This window comes from Cygnus olor, chromosome 18 (assembly GCF_009769625.2).
Source record: "Cygnus olor isolate bCygOlo1 chromosome 18, bCygOlo1.pri.v2, whole genome shotgun sequence".
Taxonomy (NCBI): Eukaryota; Metazoa; Chordata; class Aves; order Anseriformes; family Anatidae; genus Cygnus; species Cygnus olor.
In genome coordinates this window covers 1,999,103-2,017,256 of record NC_049186.1, presented here as the reverse complement: position 1 = coordinate 2,017,256, position 18,154 = coordinate 1,999,103, and the positions used below count along the sequence as shown (strand labels likewise).

Genomic DNA, 18,154 nt, shown 5'->3' with positions numbered 1-18,154 from the left:
AGGTTTGCTGCTTTTCATCATGCCCACTTTGAAACATCCCCATGAGCTCGCCCAGGCCCCCAAAATGAGTACATCCCATGTATCCACCTGGTCTTTAATCCTACCTCTTCTCTTCTGCCTGTTTTCTCTCCTCCCCTTTCATTAGCTCTCTGGTCACGTCTGGATTTCTATGAGGATTAAAGCTAAAAAAAGAAACCACCAAACTCTTCTGCATTCCCTGCATCCCCCTCTGTTAGTTCTCCTTCCCCACTGAGCAGCGAGCTGAAGCTCTTCTTCATCTTCCTCCCTGCAGGTGTTCTTCCTCCTGCCTGCGGTGCCCCTGCACGCAGCAGCCTCTGCTCTTCCATCACATCCCCCTCACTTTTCTACCCCTCCACATTCAGATTTGCTCGTGTGCAGTTCTTCCCCAGTGTTTGAGGGCTTGTGCAGCCCTCCGGCGCCTCTCCTAGCATATCCTTCCGTGCTGCGATCAGTTCCCCTGGTGCTGAGCTGAAGTCATGCTCAGCACTGCCACCTCTCCTGCCCTCCGTGCCCCCCAGGCCCCCTTCCAGGAGGGTCCCTGCAAGCTGATGACTGCCTGTTTCTTTTCTGTCTGTACCCCACAGCTCTTGTCCTTGGGTTTTGTATCCTCACATTTCAGATGAAATTTGCCCATGTACCTTTCCCCTGCTCAGCCCTTATTTAAGCTGAAAATGATGAGTGAAGAGCTCTGATTTGCATGTGGCTCCTTTTTTTTTTCCCACCCAAATTGGCCCCATCCACACCTTCTCCCTCTTAGGAAAGTGCAGCAGGGCTGGTACAGAGGACAGGGAAAGCTGTGTGCATCCAGCTCCTCACCACGCCGCCACAACAGTGAGGAGGTGATGCCATCCCCAGGCTCGGGGAAAAATAGCAGAGGCTTTGAGCAGCGAGGAGGAGACGGGAGCCGAGGCACACACCCAGGCGTGGTGGGCGCTGGGGGTGAGGAACCAGCTCTGGTTTCCACAGCTGTCTCCTCCAGCACACAGCCCTGGGGCTCAGCACCCCCCAGAATCTCACACATGCTCTGCAGAGGGAGCAGTGCTGGTCTGTGGCGACACACGGCTCCTCTTGCACCAGCTGGCCCAGGCTCGTGACCTCCCAGCACATACTGGTATGTCACTGGGAGCCCCAAATCTCCCAAATCTCTCTGCAGAGCCTCTGAGGACAGGTCCTGCCATGCTGCAGGTGGAGGTGTGACCTGCAGGGCTTCGTGCTGCCCTGGGGATGGAGAGGGAAGATGGGCTGATGTGCTGTGCTCCACAGCACTCAGGGAACATGCGGCTGCCCAGGCTGAGCCAGCGGATGGGTTTTACACACAGACCTGGTCTCTCAGAGCCCGGCAGGGAAGAATGTGTCCCAGATTGGGCAATTTGGATATCTTCAACTTCTTCCATCGGGCTCTGAGCCAGATGGACGAAGCTCAGCTGAGGGGGCCGCTGGGCAAAGGCGCCTCCATCCTTCCCTTGGTGGAGCTGAGGAAACTGGGGGCAGAGCAGGACACGGGTCTGATAGAGGGCTGCAGCCCTCCCTGCCCTCCTGTCCCTTTCCCTCCCCTCCTCCACTTCTGCTGAGTCCCCAGACCTTGCTCTTCCCTCCCAGGGACCTTGGCAGTGAGGTGGCCAGGCTGTCTCTGGGGTCTGGGAGGTCCCATGGAGGGTTTGGGGCCAACCCTATAAACCAGGGCTGGGCTCCCCAGGTACTGGGGTCTCTTCTTCCCCCTGGTTCCTCACCCCATATTGGAAGGTGATTTCTCCATCCCCTCCTCTCTTGCTCTTCGACCCCGATCCTGTCCCAAAAGCAGTTGCCACCAAACCCCACAATGCCACGAAAATGAACTGGTAAGGGGGGAGCCAGGAGGATCCCATGGAGCTGGGAGCTCAGTGCATGGTCTGTGGGGAGAGCCTCCCTGGGAAGGGATGGAGACCTCCTGTCTCAAAAAAGTTCACACCCCAAAGTACCTGCATTTGTGTAATTAATTCCCTGTCTGAGGGCAGCACAGTGACACCCCTGCAGGGGCTGTCACAGGGAAGGACCCCCAGGGCGAGGTGATGGGCGTTTCCTCCTGTCTGGTCCTTTTTGCAAAGTGTACAGCTGGAAGTCTACTAAGGCAGTTTTATGGGAGCTCACGCTGAGAGCTCAGATTAATTAGCTGGCAGCACTGCTAATGAACTCTGTTGTGATGAGATGTGCTGGGAAATGCACAGCTCGGAGGCCTTTGGGAAGGGGGGTCTGGTGGTGGGCACAGTCCCTCTCCAGCCAGGCTGTGTCCTCGCGCACAGCCGTATCTGTTCCCTCCACCTGGACAGCCGCAGCCACATCCCTCTGTTTGTCTCTCCTCCATCCCGTCCATCTCCTGAGATCCTGCAGCAACCAGCTCAGGCAGCCTGGGAGCATTTCCCTGCTCGCTGGCCCTGCAGTGCAGTAGCTTGGAGGCCGGGCTGAGGCTGTGGCTGCTCCCACCACTCCTTGGGTGGCAGCAAAGGGGGTCTGGGAGCACGAAGGATTCCTCCAGGCTCCTATCTTGTCCTCTGGGAACAGCTGGGAGCTGCCAGGAACTTCACATGTCCCATTTGCTCCCCTTTCCAGCCCAGGTCTCCATGGCGGGGACAAAGGACACCATCAGCTCCTGGGTAGAAACTTGTCTGACTTGCATTTAATAGCACCGCTGGCCTGAGGTTTGCAGGCTGGTTTTTTCTCACCTCTAAATTCCCACCCCACTGGTGTTATCAAAGCAGCACTCCCTCCAGGGCCACCTTCTCTGTACAGATGTTTGGAAGAAGGCAAGTTTCATTTGCACCAACAGTTTTGTACTTCTGCCTCAGGACAGGAAAGATGCCAGAAAAGCCCCAGGAGCGAAGCGGCATGCCTGGTGCTGGCAGGCACATGGCCATCCCTGCTCTCCTTCCCCTTGTCCCCCAGGCTGTGGGGCAGGGACATGCTCCATCAGCAGCCCAGGCCCGTGGGTGCCTGTCCCAGCTGAGCATCCGTGGGGTAGAGAGAGAGACTGCAGCTCTTGGGCAAGTAACCCCCAGCCCATCAAGACTGGATGCTAGCTGAAGGCGCAGGGCTGGTCTGGGTTTGCGATGTGTTTCCTACTCTTCTGAGCCCCAGCAGCCTCGGGACTGGGGTCCCAAAGGGCTGTGAGGACGCCAAGCCTCCTCTGTTGGCCACCTCCATGTTTCAGATCCTCACACTCATAAATAAACCGGGTCCACACTTGGAACCATGGGGCAGGCCCCCGGCCAGGGGCTCCCCACTGCTCGCCGGCTCCTTCCCTCCTCGGATGTTCTCCGCTGGGAGGACGGACGTGTCTGGGAGATGTGAGCGCTTGAAATCCTGCCCGAAAACAAAACATTTCCCATGCTAGGGAGCCAAAAGAGACAAAATGGCCAGTGCTGAGCGCTGGTCCTCAGCCTGATAGGAAGGGGAAGGCAGGGGAGCACCCAGCCTGGCCAGCATGCCAGAAGCAACGTGGATGCAGGCAACCTGGGGGAGCTGCGGGGAGGAACTGGTGCCCAGTCCGTGCTCAGTGTCTCATCCTGAGGCACATCCTCCACATCCCAGCTGCTCGTTGCAGGAGCTGCTTTGGTCCAAGCTGGGGACAGCAGGATTTCAGGGGGCAGTGACTCCCACCCCATGGAAAGCAAGGGATGAGGTGGCAACCCAGCTGCTGTCTGTGCTGGGAAGGGCAAATAGGTCGGGTGGCAGCAAGGCTGGGACAGGGGGTGGGCATGGACGTGCCTCAGAGCTGCTGCCACCACCCTGCAGGAGATGCTGAGCACTGCCAGCAGGCACGGATGTGCTCCAGACCCCCAGGTCTCACTGGGGTGGCATCCCAAGGACCTGGCCACCACCATGAAGAGCCCTGGGAAGCACCATGGGCACCCCTGGAGGGGTCTGTGTCCCCTTGGGGGGGGAGGGGGGGGCTAAGGGAAGGCAAGGAGGTCCCATCCCACAAAGTTCAGTGTGTCCCTTGAATCACAGCAAGGAAATTCAAACTATGCGCAGGGCAGAAGAGTTCAGAACAAGCCCAAGTCCCCAGCCAGCCATAAAAGTCTGGCCAAGATAAGGCAATGAAAAAAACTCATAATTCGGGCAAGCAACAGACCCCAAGAGGAGCACAGCAGCTCGTGGGGATGGTGTCAGCTCATCTCTGCCTCCAGGGTGAGGCTGGGGTCTCCAACGTTGGGTCTGCATCAGGTCCTGGTGGGAACTTCGGCTCCTGGGCAGCGCAGACAGTGAGGATCTCTGGGCACTGCTCAGCACCACCAAGGTTAGGCTAAGGCAAAGGGAAGAGTGGGGGCCTGACCTGCTCTGCTAAGCTCTGGAAGACACCGAGATGCAGCCGGCATCTCCCCTACACTTGTGCCGAGACCAGGAGGGATGTGGAGCCCTGGGCTAATGCTGTCTGCGTGCTGCTTTGGCTTCCAATCCCCAGGCTTGCTGGAGGGGCTACAGGGTACGTATCTCTAGGACACCCTGATCTTGGCGAAGGCTCTCAGGAAGAGCAAGAGGTGGCAAAGAGCTTGGCAGACCCAAGCTGAGGAGCAGGGCTAGGCACCAAGGCAATCCAATGTTGAAATGAAATCCCTCAGGCCCTCTGAATCCTTCAAGCAAGCCACAAAGCTGGCCAGGGAGGGACCTACCTAGGAGCAAAGGGCAGAGGAGCACATTTCATGTCTCGCTACCCTTAAATAGGGAAGCAAGAGCTGCCTGGAGCCCCTGCCCCTGGTAGCAGAGCGACCTTCGGCCCTGCAGGAGGCTGCACACGCCGGGTGCGACCTTGCAATAGAAGGCTGAAGGAAACCAAGCCAACCTTTCTCCAGGCACACGGGCTGCCAGGGCCTGTCCGGGAGGTCAGAAGCAGAAGGAGGCCAGGAATTCAGGAAAAGAATGTATTTGTTGTTTGCTTTTTGGGTAATGCGTTCTGGGTTGTGGCTAAATCCTTCTTCCAAAGTGCTGAGCCTGTTGTGAGAGCTGGGAGTGACCCACAGACGCAGGCAGGGGAAAACCCACAGCACATTCCTGTCTCTCCTGGGCAGGCAGCTCCGTGCCCCTTCTGCTCAGCTTTCCAAACTGGGAGGAAAATTGCTCCAGGGACGCTGCTTGGACCCAGCAGCCCCAGGATGTGGGGTCTCAACAGGTCCCAACAGTTCCCAGCAGGTCCCAGCATGTCCCCCATACTGGGACGCAGCCCCCCAGCTGGAGCGGAGCCCATTCCTTCCCAAGACATCACACCCCCGAGCCCGAGCTCCTCAGATCCCACTTTCATCAAACTCCCACTGATATGGGGAGCCCACCTGGAGACACGGAGCCCACTCCCCAAGTCTCAGCAGGTGCTGAGCCCCGGCACCTGCAAAACCAGCGCTGCTGGGGCTGGGAGCCTGCACCGAGGGTGAGCAGGGACAGGATGCACCAGACAGATATGTTTCTGAGTGTGAATGCTGCTTACAAGTGTGCACAAACGCTCTTGCTTCCCCGGGGACCCCAGCAGTGACATTTACTGCACTTCTTTGGAAGGAGCCCAGACAGGCAGGAGGATGGGATCCAGCGCAAGGTCCCTGCAGGCAGGCTGCAGGGCTGCAAGGCCCCGGGGAGGAGGAGAACTGAGCCCACGTCCCACAGCCTCGCCTGGCGCCGGGTCACCCCCAGAGCAGGAGCCCAAAGAGATGTGAAACCTCTGTTTTGGAAGGGGATCGTTCGAGGGGGCTCAGACCCAGCCATGAACCCGATGAGGCCGTTGCACCCCGCCACGTCTGCAGGACACGGAGGGGGCCCTGTGCAGCTGTGGCTTCCCCACGGCACTTTTCGTCCTCACTGGGGGGTCCTGGTGGAGAGGGGAGCAGATACCTCAGTTCAGGACCTGTTGCTGCAGTGCTGCCACCCTGCTTCTGGCACGTCCTGCCACGAGCAACCAGGTTTGTGTTTGCAGCCGGCCTTTCCCCAGGGACACCCACCGCAGCGTGCAGCCCCGCATCATCCCCGTGCACCCCAGCAGGAGCAGGGCAGCCCCGCGGCTCCCACCCGCCTGTCCCGGGGAAGCACCGGGGGAACAGGCGCGGGGAGCGGCCGCTTCCCAGCACCGCTCGGGGCCGTGCTCCCCGCTCGCCTCGCGCTGCCAGGCCTCTCGCCGTAAATCAGAGGATTTCCCCAGCGCAGCACTCCCGCTGCCAGACCGCAGCTCTCGCCTTTGTCTCTCCTTCCCGACTTCCTCCCTCCCGTTCTCTTTGCCTTTGCTCCAGAGTTGAACCCCCTTTTTGTCAGGATGCGTTGGCAGAGCCCCGACCCATCGCTGCGTGTGTTTGCTTGGCCTGGGTGGGACATGAAGGCAGGGGCCAAATCTGTGCCCACCAGCATGGAGAGCTGGCTCTGAGCAAGCAGCTCCGGCAACAGTGGCTAAATTGTCCAGTTTTGGCTTCCATCCCCACAAATTTTTCACCTCCTGTGGTTTTGAGGCATTTGGGGCATCCTCCGTGTCCAGCATGGTGTGTCTGCAGTGCCAGGGGAGGGTATTGGTCTCTGCCCTGCTGCCGGGCAGGACAGACAGACAGACAGCAGGGAGGGCAGGGGATCACAGAGCTGCCCCACACCTTGGGTGGTAAAGGAGCGATGTAGGGCACAATCCCAAAGTCATTTGGAGCAAAGTCAAGGGGTTTGCAGCCCCACAGCAGCGCTGGAGCACACGGTGCTCCCACCAAGTGGGAAGGGTCCCAGGGCAGGGGTATCATCCTGGGCATTGAAGGACAGGGCAGTGAGGGAGAGGGCAGTGAGGGATGGGGCAGTGAGGGACAGGACAGTCCTGTATCCCGGCCAGGGCCTGCAGAGACAGAGAGGGACAGGGAGATGAGGCACAAAATGGAGGGCAACAGAGGCAAGCTCCTCTGTGCCCAACCGTGGCCTGAAGCTGTCCGCTGAATATCCAACGCGTCTCCCCTGGGACTGCCGGGGGCTGTCCTGCTCGCGGTACCTGTGTCCTCCTGGGGCCGGGGCATGGAGAGGTGGCACTGGGTCCATTGGTGACAAGCCAGCCTTCCCTCGGGCCTCAGGGGAAGTTAGCTGGGGCTGCGCAGGGCTGAACCCGAGTCACTTCAGTCTGCGGGGAGTGAACTTCCCTCCCTGCCTCCATGCTGGGAGGAAGGGAGTTCATCATGAAACAGCTCGGGCAGCAATCCTTGCTGAGGAGCCTTACCCAGAACCTGCCCCGGCATGGCAGCACATGAGACATCAGAGCAAATACTCACTCCTGGCGCCGTGCGTTGTGCAAAGAGCTGCGGTCAGCCCTGGCAGGACCTGGCTGTGTCCAGACACCACCCGCCCCAGGGGTCTGTCGCTGGGGACAGGAACCGGAGTCAGGAAGGCGGTGGATGCTGCTCGAGGGGCGTGAGGAGGAAATCAGGAGCTGAAAACCTCAATCAGCCCTGAGCCTACTACTTCGTTAGCAGCGAGGCATGCAGATAAGGACAGACACGGCTCTGGGAGCTCCTCTGCAGGACAGCAGCTCCATCGGGCCGGGCTCTGCCGGCTGCACGGTGCCACGGCAGGGACCCAGTGCCACCATGTGCCCAGGTCGGTGCCGAAGGTGCCGTGACAGCAGCCAACCAACCTGCTGACCGAGATCCCTCCCATGAGAAGGAACAGGGAGAGATGTCTCCTGGTGCTGCATTTTGTTTTCCTCCCTGGGGAAGGCTCTGACACAGTGTGACAGGAACCAGAAACCTGGCTCCTCGCTGCTCGCTCTGCCTAGCTCCAGGCCAGCAACAGGCTCCGTGCTCAGCAGAGGGGTTCAGCTCGTCCATCCACCCCTGTTCACTGACCAGTGACGTCCCAGCTGGGAGGTGGCTCGCAGGTGCCCTGAATTTCCATGCTTTGTCCTCTTGCGGTGGGTCAGCCCAGACTGGCACTCTGACCCAGGTCACACTGTGCAGCATTCGATGTGTCCGTGAGGGCGGCTGCTGCCATCTTCCCATCCCCTGGGGCTGCAGGTGCCTGGTCCCCCTGCCCAGTTCACCGCTGTTCCTTGGGGGCTGACAAAAAGGGCCTCTCCTTCGCTGCAGCTCTGCAGTCAGCATAAAGCCCAGATGGCAACAGCCCAAGGCGCTGAGGAGGGGCCTTGTGCAGTGAGTTGGGTGGTTGTGGTGGTGGGACCCTTCAGCAGAATGGAAAATCCGCCACGGGCTCCAGAACTGCTTCAGACTGCTGGAAGGCTGACAAGATGGAAAAGGAAAAGGAGATACAGGCAAAGAGGGAGTGCTAGGTTTTTGCTATTAAATTGCAAGGCAAAGCAAAACAGTCAGTGTTTCCACTCCATTTGGTGTCCTGCTCATTTGGCATTGCAAACTGAGACGAAAAATAGGGTTTTTTTGATGCAAGACTTTTCACACAATCCCATTTAGAGAACACTGGTGATATTGCACTGGTTGAAAGATAGCCGTCCCGGATGCCCTTCCTCAGGAGATGGCTGCTGAGTGGCCTGTGCCATGGTCCCTTCCTTGTGCTCCTGTGGTCCCCAGAGGCTCCACACATGTAACTGAGGAAGATTGAAGAGCATCTGATTACCTCCCTGGTACTTGCTGTCCTCTGCTGGGCACTTGTGGTGCCATTTCCCAATTTGTGTGTGCAGTTTGGGGGCCCAGGAGCAGCCCTGACAAGCTGGAGAAGGCTGTGAGGTGGCTGGGGACCTGGAGCACAGGGCCCATGAGGACAGGCTGGGAGAACTGAGTTTGTTCAGCCTGGAGAAGAGAAGGCGGAGGGGGATTTACAGCTAGCATCCATCTCCATCCATGCAGATATACTGAACGCAGACTTCAGCCAGCTGAACTGTGTTGACCCCACTCAGAGCAGGGGTTGGACCAGAGGCCCTCTGGACATCAAGTCTTGTATTTAAAGAGGACTAGCCATGGAACCTTGTTCAGGGCAGCACTAAAAGGACTTGGCTGCCTACCCACCTCTGTGGTCTGCGAGACTCAGAGAGCCCAGCTCTGTGGGAGGCACAGCGGGGTCCTCCCCGGGAGCTGCCACCAACAGCCCTGGGGTGGGAGAGCCCAGACTGCCTGGGGACCTGGGCCCAACTCCCCCAGTCAGAGTCTGGCTAGACAGAGCTGCATCTCCAGACAGATTCTGGTCCTGAGACTGGAAAAGTAGTTGAATCTGTTCACGTAACTTGTCCTAGAGGAAAGGGATCAGCACCCAGGAGGCCCACTTGGCAGTTGCCTAGCTACTGGACTGTAGGAATGCTGTAGGAAGGGCTATAGGAAGGCTGTAGGAAGGTTGTAGGAAGGGCTATAGGAAGGCTGTAGGAAGGCTATAGGAAGGCCTCTTCCTCAGTTTCCCAATGGCATCGCCTAGTGCCTGCGCAGCTGCCCTTTGGTGTCTGCAGCACACTGGCTTGCTCAGACAAAGAGGGGGCCAAGGTTGTCACCCAGCCTTGCCTGGAGGTTGTCCTCAGACAGAAGAGGACTTGAACCTTGAGCCTTATCTGCTTCCTAAACAGCTTTTAACCAGAAGAGGCATCAACACCAGACTCCAGGGGTCCAGGCTGTGGGGACAGAGGGCTGTCAGGCAGAGAAGGAAAAGACAGAGACTCTACAAGGGGGGCAGTGAGGAGGGTTGCATCCTCCCATCCTGCTCCCACCTGGGCTCTTCCTGCCTCCCCGCAGAGCACCATATCCTGCACGGCCCCATCCCTCACCGGGAGGCTCACTCCCATCACGGCCCGGGCAGCCCAGCTCGTAGCAGTCTTTGGGCTCAGCTTTGCTCCCTGGGGTTGCCCACGGATGGGCACCAACCCCAAGGGGCTGGGACGGTCCCTGCCCGCGCACGTCCCATGCGCTGGAGGTCGGCCGCTGCCTCCGGTTGCAGGATCGAAGCCCCGATGCGCAGCTTCGTGGTGGGAACCACTTTTAGCCAGCAAATGGCTCTTTGCAGATGCAGAGAGACAGGAAACATCTGGATTGTCATAGCTGGCAGGTTCTCCGTAAACACAGGATACGTTCATTAAACAGCAGATTTCCCTTCCCAGCCTGCAGTGGGTGCCAAGAAGGCCCTTGCTGAGCTGGGGCGAGCCCCAGTGTGGTCTCCTCTTCAGCACCGCACACCTCCTCCAAGGGCGGGGGGCAGGTTTGGGGGTGCCAGGGCTTGGGGTGCCCCCAGTGACCCAGCTCTCAGCCCCACCACACCCAGAATTTGGCAAGGATTGGCTCTGCAGATGTCTCCTGGGGGGACATGGTTGGTGATGTGCTGTGGGTGACCACCAGGGCAGATGGCCACAGGTCCCCATTGCTCCTGCGTGGCCTCATCTCTTGGTGGCCCACACACCAAACCCCCAGCACTGCCTGGTTAGTACAGACTTTCCAAAAAGGAGGGCAGATTCTGGTGCAATCACCCACAGCCCAGCCTGAAACACTACCTCAGGAGAAGGCACGGTGTTGCCTTCCTTCTCTGGTCTTGTTTTGGTCTTCGAGGGAGCGGAAAAGGATTCCAACGCTGAGCACTGTAACAGTTCCAGCAAGACCCAGCAGAGAGTTACTGCTATCTTTAATACCACCTGGGAATCCATCAGTGGGGAGAATTTTTTAGGGAAACTTTATGGTTAGGGGGCGATGGGATAAGGGAATTGAACCTGGAAGTTTTAGTGAACTCTTCACATTTCAGCCTCTGCTTTCCCCAGTGTTCCTGTAAGTTGTGCAAATGGCTGAAAGGACTCTTGAAGGAATCATTCAGGACAAAGCAAGGCTGGTGCACGCATCAAGCACAGCACTGTGGTACCACACCTTTGCCTTCTCTGGGTCGGATTTCCCCCACGCTCCCTCGCAGCGGTCCCTGAGGATGCTCCAGATCGGATCTCCTGGCTCTGGAGGGTCTGCAGAGGGGAGGTGCAGCATAGGGGTGGCTGGCTGGGTGCGGTTCACCCTCTTTGGAGATAAATGGAGGACTCTTAGTGCTAAGCTAAATTAACCTTGAAAAATTCATGTCACAACTGACTGCAGCAATTAGTTGCTTTTAATGAGCTGCTTCACCCAGGCTGATGTGCGAAGGTCCTGGAGGAAATCAGCATTTTCTGCACATGCCCCGACGGCTGGTGGCTGATAGGAACTGGCAGCCCCCTCCCGCTTCCCGGTCAGGAATTCCCACGTTTCAGCTTTTGCAGACAGGTTTGTAAGCACAAGCTCTGCGATGAAGGCTCCTGAGTCTTCATTGCTGGTGCAGCAGTGATTTGCAGGAGAAAGGCAAAGACATTAATTTATTAACAGATGCTAGGGAAGGACAAAGCATGGCAGCATTTAGTGTCAGATCCCACCTACTGCACTGTCCCGGGGTCTCTGCCCTGCTGGGACGTTTCTCTCTGCTGGCCAGCCCAGCTGAGGCGCTGAAACAAAGCAGTAGCCTTGGTTCTGGAGGTAGGAGAGGCACCAGGTGTTGCTGGCTCTGTCTGGGGGCCCTGCAGAAGACATCTGCCTAACCCATTGCCCTTGCTTCCATTCCTGTGCTCTGCTCTCCCCCAGCAAGAGGAATGCAATGCACGGGCATGCTTTAGGGCCATGCAATGGTTTGGGGTTCCCTGGGGAAGCCAAGATGTCCTGCCACCTTCCCAGGGGGCCATCACGTGGGTGAGCTGCAAGCACCTCCAACCTTCCTCCCTCCTGAAGGGGTCGGTGCCCCAGCACTGCCTTTTCGGGGAATTCATGAGCCCACACAGCTCCTGGCGAAGCTCCATGGCTCGTCTAAACCCGCTTGCAGAATCAGGAGCCGCTCTGACAGCTGCTGGACCAGATGTCTGGCTCGTCTTCCCCCGCCTGGCTCTGCAGGTCGCTGCTCCCACGTTGCATCTCCCTGCCTGCTCTCGGCACCCCGTTAGGGGCCCCGTGTGGCTCCTTGAAGTTCACCACTATCTCCCGCAGACTCCCTTGGAGGCACGGCTCCTCTGAACCAAACCCTCTCTCCGAACCTGCCTTGGCTACAGTCTCTGCCCCAAGTCCTGGTGCTTGGCGTTGGGCTCAGACACGCAGCAGCAGTGCTGCTAGGTGCCACATGTGCCTCGGAGCTGCAAGATTTGCTCTCACAAAAGCACTGCATAACCCCCAGTCTTACATTTTGCTGTTCACAGGTCCGGGTTGGAATAAAATGATTTCTAGAGATTCCTCTGAATATGGTGTAAAGTAAATATGAATAAATCTAATATGGAATTCTTTTAAGTGTGACCACGCCTGGTGCATGCCCTCTGTTTGGCACACAGACTCCCAGTTTTCTGTTTTAAAAGTTATAACCCCATAAAATGTCTCCTGTACCAAAGATACAAAACAGATTAATATCTACCCATTAGCCACTGGAAGAAAATCAATGTTTTCTTTTATTTTTCCTGGTGCAGCTCAGAGACGCCCCTGCTCATGCCTGCACCGAGGACAGTGGGTCCAGTGCAAGCTGGAAACTCACCTCAACACCTTGCAGCAGCAGCATTCTCTATCCCTACCAGACACTCCACGAGCAGAAGGGATGCGAGTGGGTAAGGTGTGTAGAAGAAAGCTTTTCACAAGCAGCAAGACTGCCCCCATCCCCAGGGTGTACATCCCCAGGGGTCAGGAGGCCACTGCAGCACAGCCCGAGGGTGAAAGCACCACATTTTGGGGGGAGCTGCTTCCTAAAATCACCATCTAGCTGCTGTCTGACAACCTTGGAAGTAGTGGCACCAAACCCAGATTCCTCAAGCATGGGGCAAACCTGGATGTAATTGAGCCTTGGAATCTGCTGCGGTGTCAGATTTTAGTGCCAGAAGTGTCAGAGAAACAAGAAGAGCTGTGGCAGGATGTTGTATGTTTTTGCTGTGATTCAGCAAGCCGCATAAAAAAAAATAAAAAAAAAAAAATAAAAAAGAAAAAGAAAAAATCTGAGCAACAACTTGAGATTCACCAAGCCAAACTCCAACCCGCTTGTTTCTCAAAAGCTTTGTCATTTCCTGGACGGTGTTATTAGAGGGGATTGAAGTGTTCAAGACTTGCTCCAAATGTGGCAGATGTTGCAACGCACCCTGGAGCTCTTTCTAAGTACGCACGTGCTTTGCAAGCAGAGCACTCCAAAAAAGGGCAAATCCTTCTAGGTTTGGCGCTATTTGCTCAGATCTACTTTTGGGGAGTTGATTACCACACCTGGGCTGGAGCACCCAGGTCTGAATATCACCGATATCCCTCACCAAGCTCCGGAGACACCTCTGCCCCTGTGCCTCGATGTCCCCAGACCTACATTTCTCCTGCTCCTGTCCCAAAGTGCTCCTGGACTGGGAACGAGCAGCTCTCGGTCAAGCCAAGGCTTGGTCCGGCGCAGTCCCGGCAGGCCTGGCTTGCCTTAAGTCTAGGGAGGAGCCGGGACTGGCGGAGACCTGCTGGTGCCTTACACATGCACAGACACGGGGAGTGGCTCCACCAAAGAAATCTCTGCCCCGTATCCCCACAGTGTCAGAGCCTGCCCCAAGGTTCTGGGCTACAAATCCCTTCTCCAGCCTCCCGGGGTGCAGAACAGTGGGGACCCCCCCATCCCATCCCCACCTCGGCTCCACCATCCCCACTGCTCAGACCCCACGGGCCCCCCAAGAGCCCAGGACAGGGCTCTGTCCCCAGGTAACCTGCGGGGTGCCAGTCCTCTTCTGTGGCTTTTCGGTGTCTGGCAAGGGGGCTGAGCACGCTGAAGGTTTTCTCTTGGTGGCAGCCCAAGCGTGGGTCTCTCCCCCTTCACGCATTTTCTTGCAAGAATAAAACTCTTTTTTTTTGGCATTTTAATGTCTCTGTTGAGACTAGTAGGAAGTGGTCAGCATGTTCTAGCTGACAGGAGACAGCAAACAGGTGGGCAGAGAGACAGCAGGACAGTTTAAGCCTCTGTGATAGAAGTGTTTGCTGCAAACACTAGCAAAGCAATTCCCCCTTACTTAAGTTCTTTTTTTTCTGGATTTTGCATTTTACTGCAAGAAAATAATATCGATTCTGAGCTTCTTTCTTTTAAACCAAATTGGAAACATTTATTTTCATATTAAATAATCCAGGTGAACTTCCCCCACTTAAACTCTTCTCTGAAGACACAATTAATAGCAAGTGACAGAAACAGTCTTTCCTGTAAAATTGGAATAAAGAAAGAAAACATTGTCTTTAGAATTGTTTGCATTGTCAAAACTGGAATAATTAAACCCAAATGGAAGTGAAATGTATCTATGATGAGAAAAGTGTTACGGGAATCGGATAAAAGATTTAGAGGCCAAGTTTGAAACCCCACGTTCATCTCGACGGATCTGTGACCGGAGCTGGTACGTGGCTGCCTGCCAGCAGGCTCGTGCAGCCCCCAAAATCCCAGGGCCCCATCTAAATCCAAGCCATAAACATTTGGGGGAAATATCCGTTCTGTTTTCTGAAAAGCCCGGTGCACTGGTGAATGTTGAACAGACACTAATGACAATAAATATGGCTTTATCTATGATTTAGACTTTAAGCTCCTGGAGGCAGAGTGCATTTCCTATTCAGGGAGTTTAGGACCAGGAAAAGGCAGTAAAACCCTTTGTTTGACCTCCTGTATATGCTCATTTTGATCTATATTCAGCCTGCAGCTTCTCTTCTGGGTAAATCACAACCTCAGCAATGTCTGCAGAGTGGGGGACACCCCGAAGTGGAGCATCTGCCCCTGGTCCAGCTGGCCATGACCAAGCCCTGTGTCCTGGGGTATCTACCAGGGCTTCAGCAACCAGCAGAGCCTTCCCCAGGGCTGCCCCATGACCTGGGGACAAGACCCGCACCAAGGCTTGCTCCATGGACTCTTCATTAGCGAGGTGGAGCTCGTTATCAGTGGGTCCAGCCCAGCAGGAGGTATGAGGAGCATCCAGCTGGGACGGGTGCAGCCCCATGGGGTGGGTGTCTGCCTGGTGGCACCCTGTGACTCAGGGGCTTGCAGCATCTCGACTGATACAACGGAGAGGATGAAAGGTGAATCTCGGGTGAATTCCTCCCACAGCAAATTTGTACCGAGCTGGAGACCCACCTGCTCCATCTCTCTGGAGTGAGCCCCTCCTAAACAGCCTCCTCTTGCTTTGCCCCAGGCTCTCCCACCCGCGTTTCTGGTTGGAGCGGCCCTCACCCAGGCACCAGGACATAGCTCCAGCTATGAATAGGTGTGTTTGCCCTGGGATTATCTGAAGACGTCTAGCCCAAATCTCCTGGAAGCCTGAAGGACCACAAGACTTCTCCTCTCCTTGGCGCACCCCTGGGGCAGGCAGCTCCATGATGTGCTTCTTTGTCTCTGCTGCACATCCCTGTCTGCCTTCCTGAAGGTTGCCCATGCCTGATCCAGCAGGATCTCATCTTCCTGGTGTATCTGGCACGGGTCCCTGCTTTCTGGAGCAGGCTCCTGCTCTGACATCGCTCTGGAGGGACCAGGGCTGTGAAGGTCTTTGGCCCCTTGCAGGTAGGGGCAGGGAACAGGCAAAGCTTCTGCTCCTGGCACAGCACAAACCTTATGCAGGTTTAGTTCCCTGCATGACTCCAGAGGCCATGAGCACTGCTAAGGCTCTGCTGAAGCTGATTTCTCTGCAGACACGGAAGAAAACCTGGGGAGGTCACCCCCAAAACTGTAGAGATGGCTTCAGGGCCACCCTGGTGCATGCAGGAGGCTGGATGCTGCTCCAGGTGGCTGTCCATGTCTGTTCCTGCTGCTGCTGGGTGCAGAGCACAGCCTGTGACATCCCAGACAGAGCAGGACTGGTCCCCACTGATGTGACAGCTCCAACAGCAACAGCTGAGTGGCACAGGGATGGTCACAGCAGGAAGCAGCACGTGGCTGCAGGTCCGCAGTGACCCATTGTCCGTCCCTGGGGAGCCTGGAGTGGCATAGCAGGAAGAAGGGAAAGCTCACAAAAGAGCTGCAGGGATGTCTGACCCCACAGAGGCCCCAAGCAATGAGAGCAGGATGGGATGGGGTGGGGTGAGATGGGATAGGGTGGGGTAGGACAGGGTGGGATGGGATCGTGTGTGATGTCCCAGGAGCACGCTGGGGACATCAACAAAGGGCTATGGCTGTGCCTGGGATACGCAGCTGGAGATAAGCCCCCTCCGGTATGCTGACTCCAGATAACTCCCACCATGCGTGCTCGATCAGCATCTCCTCCTGCCTGCAGAGCCCCAAGCACATTCCTCAGGGTTTAATCAGCCGGGTGATGGGGGCAGGTTCCCAGGGCAGGGAGGAGAGGAGAGGAGAGGAGAGGAGAGGAGAGGAGAGGAGAGGAGAGGAGAGGAGAGGAGAGGAGAGGAGAGGAGAGGAGAGGAGAGGAGAGGAGAGGAGAGGAGAGGAGAGGAGAGGAGAGGAGAGGAAGATGACTGCTCTGGGAGCAGAGGAGCCAAGCTGTTTTAGGTACTCTGCATGGCCCTGGTTGGGTTATTTATAAGGTCTGAGGTCAGGATCTCTGGATCGAAACGCACTCATTTCTGCTGCATGTGCTAAGGGCTCCAGGGCTCCAGGGCCCTGAGATCAGCTTCCAAATACAGCCCGGTCCCCACAGGCACCGAGCCACCCCGCCGGCCCAGCTCACGTCCCTGCTGCTCCCCGGGCTCGTACACACGCTGCCCGCTCCCCCTCGCCCAGGAGAAGGCAGGTGTGGGGTGAGACGAAGCAGAACACAAACATCGCGTTAATGCTGGCTGGTGCTAATCAAAAGCTGATGTTGCACAGCCCGGCCTGCAAACATTGCTGGGGATCTGTGGGAAAAATGGGAGCCGCACGGCAATTCGCACTCCAGCTGCTGCCTTATCTGCTGGAAACGTTATCTCGTGCAAACTGGAGCTGGAGCTATTTTATTTTCAGCTGAGTAAAAATGTGTCAGTTTTATATTTATATATGAGGCCACAATCCCATGGGAAATTAATTTGTCCAACGGCAGAAATTCTGTCATCATGGGCATCAGTCAGTCTGGGAATGGGGATCTCCAAACCAGGGCTTGAAATTGGGGGAACAGCTTAAAATAATAACCATGGGAGGATGCAGAATAGTGAGCAATTTATGTGTTCCTTCCTAAATGTAAATGTATTTAAGGTGCATTTTGTCCCCACAGCCACCCCAGGCATCCATAGCAAACTGGGAACCTCCCTGGGGACACCCTTGCCTGCGCATCCCTGAGCACATCCCTGCAGAAAAGGGTGCAAGGCACAGCAAAGCCAAATCCTCGCTTCTGCACGGGGCTGGGGTGCAACCCGGTCCCCAAACCCGGCCTCCCTCCCTAGATGTTCACTGGGTGCAGAATATCCCTTGTTCAACCCAGCCCACCAGCAGCCGTGGAGCCTCTGCAATTTGGCAAACTGGACAGAAGGACGGACAGACAGTACGATGGCTGCCAAGTCACATAGAGGCATTTGCTGCCCAGACTGGGTGGCCGATGAAAGAGCCGTGGGGATGAGCAGGACATTTTAAGGATTTTCTCCTTGTTCTTGTCCTTGAGACAGCAAAGAGCATGGGCTGTCACGGAGGGAAGGGAAGGGAAGGGAAGGGAAGGGAAGGGAAGGGAAGGGAAGGGAAGGGAAGGGAAGGGAAGGGAAGGGAAGGGAAGGGAAGGGAAGGGAAGGGAAGGGAAGGGAAGGGAAGGGAAGGGAAGGGAAGGGAAGGGAAGGGAAGGGAAGGGAAGGGAGGAGGGAAGGGGAGGGAAGGGGAGGGAAGAGGAGGGAAGGGAAGGGGGAGGGGAGGGGAGGGGAGGGGAGGGAAGGGAAGGGAAGGGAAGGGAAGGGAAGGGAAGGGAAGGGAAGGGAAGGGAAGGGAAGGGAAGGGAAGGGAAGGGAAGGGAAGGGAAGGGAAGGGAAGGGAAGGGAAGGGAAGGGAAGGGAAGGGAAGGGAAGGGGAAGGGAAGGGAAGGGAAGGGAAGGGAAGGGAAGGGAAGGGAAGGGAAGGGAAGGGAAGGGAAGGGAAACACCAGTTCTGTGACAAAAATGGGAAAGACAACTTCTCGCCAGACCCATGTCCCCGTGCTGTGGCTTTGTACCTGTTCTCCCCAGCCTAAGCCCCATTTTTATATCTAAAAAGCCACCTCCAAACACAAGACCTCCCTTCCTCAACAGCTGTGCAACCTCAGTCATTCTCTCCAGCCACCTCTTCCCTTTTCACTCATCCTTAAACCCAAACACTC

At 56.6% G+C, this 18,154-nt stretch overlaps 1 long non-coding RNA gene across 1 annotated transcript; it reads right to left on the bottom strand.

The window, feature by feature from the left end:
* Nucleotides 1–11,001: 11,001 nt before the first annotated feature.
* Nucleotides 11,002–12,744, bottom strand: LOC121057090. Its single transcript, XR_005813622.1, has 3 exons — nt 12,451–12,744; nt 11,322–11,458; nt 11,002–11,217 (listed from the first exon to the last, which is right to left on the bottom strand). It is a non-coding gene; the product is annotated as an uncharacterized LOC121057090 (long non-coding RNA).
* Between the last annotated feature and the right edge of the window lie 5,410 nt (nt 12,745–18,154).